Genomic DNA, 5,943 nt, shown 5'->3' with positions numbered 1-5,943 from the left:
GAGTGGGGTCGCCCACGATCCTGGTGGCTTTCCGGGTGAGGCGGGTGTTGTACAGTTCTTGGAGGGGTGGGAGAGAGGTGCCTGTGATCTTCTCTGCTGTTCTCACGATGCGTTGGAGGGACCTGCGGCAGGTCGCTGTGCAGGCGCCGTACCACACCGTGATGCAGCATGACAGGACGCTCTCGATCGTGCCCCTATAGAACGTGCCCATGATGGGGGCTGTTGCTCTGGCTCTACGAAGTTTCCGTAGGAAGTACAGGCGTTGATGAGCCCTCTTGGCCAGTGATGCTGTGTTGGTGGTCCAGGAGAGATCTTCTGACACGTGCACACCCAGGAATTTGGTGCTGCTCACCCTCTCCACAGCAGCACCGTCGATGGTCAGAGGGGGATGTTGGGTGTGCACTCTCCTGAATTCCACAAACAGAATTTGCAAACAGAATTTAATCTTCTTATCACAACAGAAACAGTAAAGCTTATAAATCAGTCTAAATGTAGATATTATGAACATGGGTATAAAATTGGAAATTACCTGGCTCACCAATTATGGAAAAAAGAAGCATCCAGGCCAATTGCAGAAATACGTACAAATTTGGGAACTATAACTGAAATTAATCAAGTATTTTTTAGTTTTGCATCAACTTAAATACTTCTGAATCATCTGGAGACAGTCCATTATTAGAGGATTATTTTGAAGGACTGGATGTTCCTAAATTCTTTTAGTAGCACCTATCACCTTACAGGAAGTTTCACAAGCAATTCATAGTTTGCAGGGTTCAAAGGCCCAGGGCCCCAACAGATACACGTCAGAGTTTTATAAAACATACATTTCTGAGATTGTTTTTACTGAATCATTGAAAGTCAGCACTCTTCCAGCTACATTCTATCAGGCCTCGATATCATTGCTTCATAAAGAAGACATGGATAAACTTGAACCCGGTTCATATAGACCAATAAGCCCGCTGAATATAGATGCAAAAATCTTAGCTAAAATCTTGTCTACACATTTGGAAAATGTACTTCTATTCATCCATTCATAATTCGTGAGGACCAAACTGATTTTATCAAGGACGGACAAATGGTGCTCAACATCCATAGGTTATTTATTATAATTTACTCCCCCAGTCCAAAGCCAGAAATTCAAACAAATATTAGGGTACAAACTTAATATAGGTCAGAGTATGGTATTCCAAGCCAATAATTGAACAATTACTTTGTAAAAAAAAAAGTCAGATACTTTAAATATTTAGGTGTCAATGTTACAGAAGTATTTACCAACCATTTAAAGATAATTTCATAAAGTTACAGCGACGAGTAACACAGTCGCATTTTAGATACATTAAAAAGAGTTTTTTTCACAGTATTGATAGAATGATAAACATTTATCTGGAATAACAATGTGGTGTTCTGTGAGTTAGCTTCCTGGTTGCTGTTTTTCTCGTTGTCCCATTGGTCGACTGGAACCGCGTCTGCAGCTGCAGGAGATTAGGCTCATCAACGTGGCTGGTTACTTAAGGCTGTCTGGTGGATCAGCCCAGCACTGGAGCATCGCTTGCCCCGGGGTAAAGCTCTTAGCCCTAGCTTAGCCGCACGTTCCTGAAAAGCCTACTCACGTTCTTGTGTGTGTGTTTTTTTTATTCTCCCTGAGAGTCCCGTGTTTTTGAGAGCTACTTACCTGAGCCGGTCTGCACTGTGGCCGCCCGCAGCTCCAAGAGGACCTCCCAGCCAACCTTCTCCTACCACCACACCAGGAACCCAACTTGGAAACCCGATTCCGTGAGAACTTGTATTGCCACTTCCCCTCCATGCTGGGCTCACCTACTGAACAGTAAGAACGTACTCACCACAATTCAGTGCTAAAACCCTGAGGCTGTGTAGTATTCCACCGTAAACTAAACTTACCGCCGCCTTCCATTCCAGATCCGGATTCCTGCCCTTCCTCGCCACTGTAAATAAAATCACTTAATGTTACCTCTGCTTCCTGAGTCTGTCTGTCGCCGAGCTGCTCGCCTTTGACTGTACTTTAGATCCTAACAAACAAAGCGCCAAGGATAAGAAAAGTGTTACAGCATCTAAAATCTGATAGCAGTATGGGTCTTCCAGATATCTAACTTTATTTGGAAAAGTTATGGTTGGCAAGCTGGCTCCTTCTTAAGCCCTCTTATTAAAAACCATTGCTTTGCTCCATTTTTAACAAATTCTTGTTTGATGATTGGTTTAACAGAGGCATTCACACATTTATAGATTTATTTATTGACAAGATATTCCCAAGTTTTGCTCAGCTACAGGACAAATATGATATACTTAATTTACATTTTTTCAAGTACCAACAGGCTTGAACATTTGTGAAAAGGAATAATTCATTACATCCTAGTTTACCAACTGAGTCATTAATGAAATCTGTTCTTTTTTATAGACCTCAAAGTAAGGGTGTTGTCAAAAATCTATGTGAAACAGTCAGAGTGCTCTGAAACAGCATCTGCTGCACACTTAAGAGGGGCCTGGCAAGATGACCTAGGTGTAGAGATAACAGAAGAACAGTGGCAGTCAGCGTTAGAACAGACTCATGAGCAAGGCACAGACTCAAACAATTTAAAGTTTTCCACCAACTCCATTGGTCCAGACAAAACCTTAACACGATTTATCCATTAATAGACCCTTCACATGACCAGCATTATTATCATATGTTTTGGACCTGCCCTAGACTGACAAATTATTGGAATACTTTAAGTAAGAAGCTGTCTGAGGTGTTGGGCAGACCAATCCAGTTAGACCCATTACAATCTGTATTAGGGATTATTGACACTAATAAACTACCACGCAGAACCAAGCAATGCAAAAAAAAAAAAAAAATCACGAAATCCTAAAGCATCTAGAACTGGAAATGATCAGATGCTCTTTAAAAAAATAAAAAATAAAAAAAAATCAGGAAATACAGTTCAGTGAGATGTCTTAGATGTTAAGGCAGGTATTGTCATAATGGAGAAATTGACTCTGGTGCAGACACAATTACCAACTGACATAAACCAGAGCTAGACGTATGAGTGGAACTGAAAACCATACACTGAGACGGAGTAAAAGGTAAGTTATTTTATTTACAGGTGAACGTGCAAAACAGTGAGGAGCTACCAGGAAGATCTGAAACGGTAAGGGGGGGGGGGAGCAAGGTGAACCTTGGGTACAGAATGAGTTTGATCATATAATAAGGTAGTGAATAATTGTCTTTTCCTTACAGGTCCAAAAGACGACGAGGCGTGGAGGCGATACATGGTAACCAGAGGAGGAATATCCAAAATCCAACAACAGGTAAGTGCAGCGGTTAGTTCCAGGCAGACTGGTATGTACAAGGATTGAACAGCACATCCTGAGGCGAAGGGAAAAAACAGAAGCAAAGGGTTAGCGTAGCCGTGAGCTTCAAAGTCAGAACCCTAAGGCTGAGATCCTGACCCATAAGGCGCGATGCTCCAGCGAAGATTTGGAACCAGCCGGAGGCTTAAATACAGGTGCTGCTCGTCAGGGCGATTGGCTGCAGCTGGGGAGGAAGAGTAAGTGGCACTGCCAGCAGGGTGGGGACAAAACTCCAGATCCTTACACCAACCAGTCGAGGGAAAGTTTTAACCGATTTTATTTTAAAACTTAAGGTGGGACGGACCGGGTCAGCGTGGGAGAACAAACCGGAGGAGGCTTGGACTGGACTGGCACAGGAGGAGAGATACAGTTAACAATGTTGCCAGGAGGAACAAGGACTATAGAGTGAGCAGCTGGGTGCTTACGGTTCTCGGACTGAGGAGCTGACAGAAAGGAGGTTGAAGAGTCCACAAGAGTTGGGCTTGGCTGAGAGGGAGTGAGCGGCTCAGGGAGGAACTGTTCTTCCCTTTCCGATCCGACATTCCGATGGAATGTCGGAGGGTGGACAGGCAGGTGAACCCCTGAGGATGGACACAGGACAGCGAGGTGGACCGATCTGGAGGTGACCAAACTGCAAGGAGAGGAGGACAAGAAAGGTAAATTTAACTTGTAACAAGATGTTCTCTGGAACTAGAGAGCTAGCTGGTAGGTTACCACAGTGCAGAAGTTAACCAACTGGCATCTGTCCTAGGGAAAACACTCCTCTAAATACTGCCTCCTGATTGCAGCAAAGTGGCACCAGCTGGAGGCTCACCCTGCCAGAACACACCCTGAGGAGGAGAACGGTAGAACACACTCACACAAAATCCTAACAGATCCATCCCATAATCTGCATGCAAAGTATGAGTTTTTGTTTAGAGCAGCAACTGTTCAGCTTCTGACCCACAACAGCGTCAGAGACTCACAGCATCAACTATTGCAGCTTACAGTGAAAGTGGACAAATGTTGCTAATAAGTTAACTAAACAAGGACATAATAACAGGACAAACAGCCTCAACAACACATTTTACAAAAAAAATCATTTAAAAACTATGTTATAAGTAACCTTTTTTAAATTGTATTAAATTTCTGCAAATCCACTCAAGTTCCCTGACTTAGCGTTATGACCCACTGTAGGGTCATAAAACCCAGACATCCCTTCACCCCAGCGACGCTCTCCAGCTCCTCCTGGGGATCCCAATGTGTTCCCTGGACAAACAGGATACATAATCCCTTCAGTAAGGTGAGGGTTGGAATGTAGACAGACCAATAAAACAAAAGCTTTTCCTTTCAACTCAACTCTTTCTTCAGCACAACCGACCGAAGCGACGCCATCATTACAGCAAATGAGGTTCTGATCCATCAATCATGTTCCGCTCCATCCCACCATCACTCGTGAACAAGACTCCCAGATACTTGAGCTCCTCCACCTGAGGCATTCCACTTTTTTTTGGTTGAGAACTATGGCTTCAGACTTAGAGGAGCTGACCTTCATCCCAGCCACTTCACACGTGGCTGCGAACTGCCCCGGTGCACGCTGAAGGTCATGGCCTGAAGACGCCAACAGAACCACATCATCTGCAAAAAACAGGGACAAGACCCTGAGGTTCCCAAACCAGACACCCTCCTCTCTATGACTGTGTCTTGAGACCCTGTCTGTGAATACCACAAACTGGATTGGAGACAAGAAACAAAGTCCAGCCCACACCAACATAAAACCTGAATTTGTGCCAAGGGTTTGGACACAGCTCCTACTTTAGTTATACAGGGACCAGATAGCCCCTAAAAGCAACCCTGGTGTTCTGGCGATCTGTGCTACTTTGTCAGATTTTCCTACCATAGCACGGCTAGATAGCTATGTCTGTCGGTGCTACCCGTCAAAAACTGCAACCGTCATGTTTACAAACCGAAAACTATAGCGGTCTGTGTTAATGTTAAATTTCATCATCAGATAACATTCTTTGAAGTGGAAAGTTAAAAGTTATGCTTAACATAGCATTGGAACAATTTATATCCACAACAAAAACCTTTCTAAAACCACAAAAATCACTTCTTTCATCAGCATATCCTACCCGTTTAAAATGAAAAGCTATCGCAAATGTATGCACTCATCCCTTTATTAGAATATCCTACCTTTATAAAATTTAGTAGTATTGGTCATGTTGTACTAAAACCCTTAATCGGCATATCCCACTAGTATGCAGGATAGCGCATTCTGTTGCATCAAATCCCTTCATTTTAATAATCTACCTTTATAAAATATAGCGGTAGCCAGTGGCGTCACTAGGGCTGTTTTAGGGGGGCTTCAGCCCCCCTAAAATGTTTTCAAGCCCCCCTAAATAATTTTGGTGTCAAAAAAAAATTATTATTTTTTTTTTCAAAAATTCAATATAATGTGGCCAGAATATGAGTTTAAATAAATAACTATATATTATTTGATTATTAACTCAAATATATGATCATAAATCTGTCAGTTTTCTTTTTCTTTACAGTGTAAGGTAGAGATCCTCTTTGGTGCGTCGTTATCAAATCCATTCCACTTGTTCATATAGAGTACTC

At 42.9% G+C, this 5,943-nt stretch overlaps 1 long non-coding RNA gene across 2 annotated transcripts; it reads right to left on the bottom strand.

Annotated features, from left to right (window-relative positions):
- Window positions 1-1,957: 1,957 nt before the first annotated feature.
- Window positions 1,958-4,195, bottom strand: LOC112451199. 2 transcript variants are annotated; one of them, XR_003039972.2, is made up of 4 exons: window positions 4,060-4,076; window positions 3,771-3,976; window positions 3,445-3,692; window positions 1,958-3,361 (listed from the first exon to the last, which is right to left on the bottom strand). It is a non-coding gene; the product is annotated as an uncharacterized LOC112451199 (long non-coding RNA). The 2 variants fall into 2 exon arrangements; XR_005234371.1 differs by having other exon boundaries at window positions 3,771-4,195.
- Window positions 4,196-5,943: the final 1,748 nt, after the last annotated feature.

The sequence above is a fragment of the Kryptolebias marmoratus genome, linkage group LG17 (genome assembly GCF_001649575.2).
Source record: "Kryptolebias marmoratus isolate JLee-2015 linkage group LG17, ASM164957v2, whole genome shotgun sequence".
NCBI classification, from domain to species: Eukaryota; Metazoa; Chordata; class Actinopteri; order Cyprinodontiformes; family Rivulidae; genus Kryptolebias; species Kryptolebias marmoratus.
The sequence above is the reverse complement of the archived record's forward strand: the minus strand, read 5'-3'. Positions and strand labels throughout refer to the sequence as shown.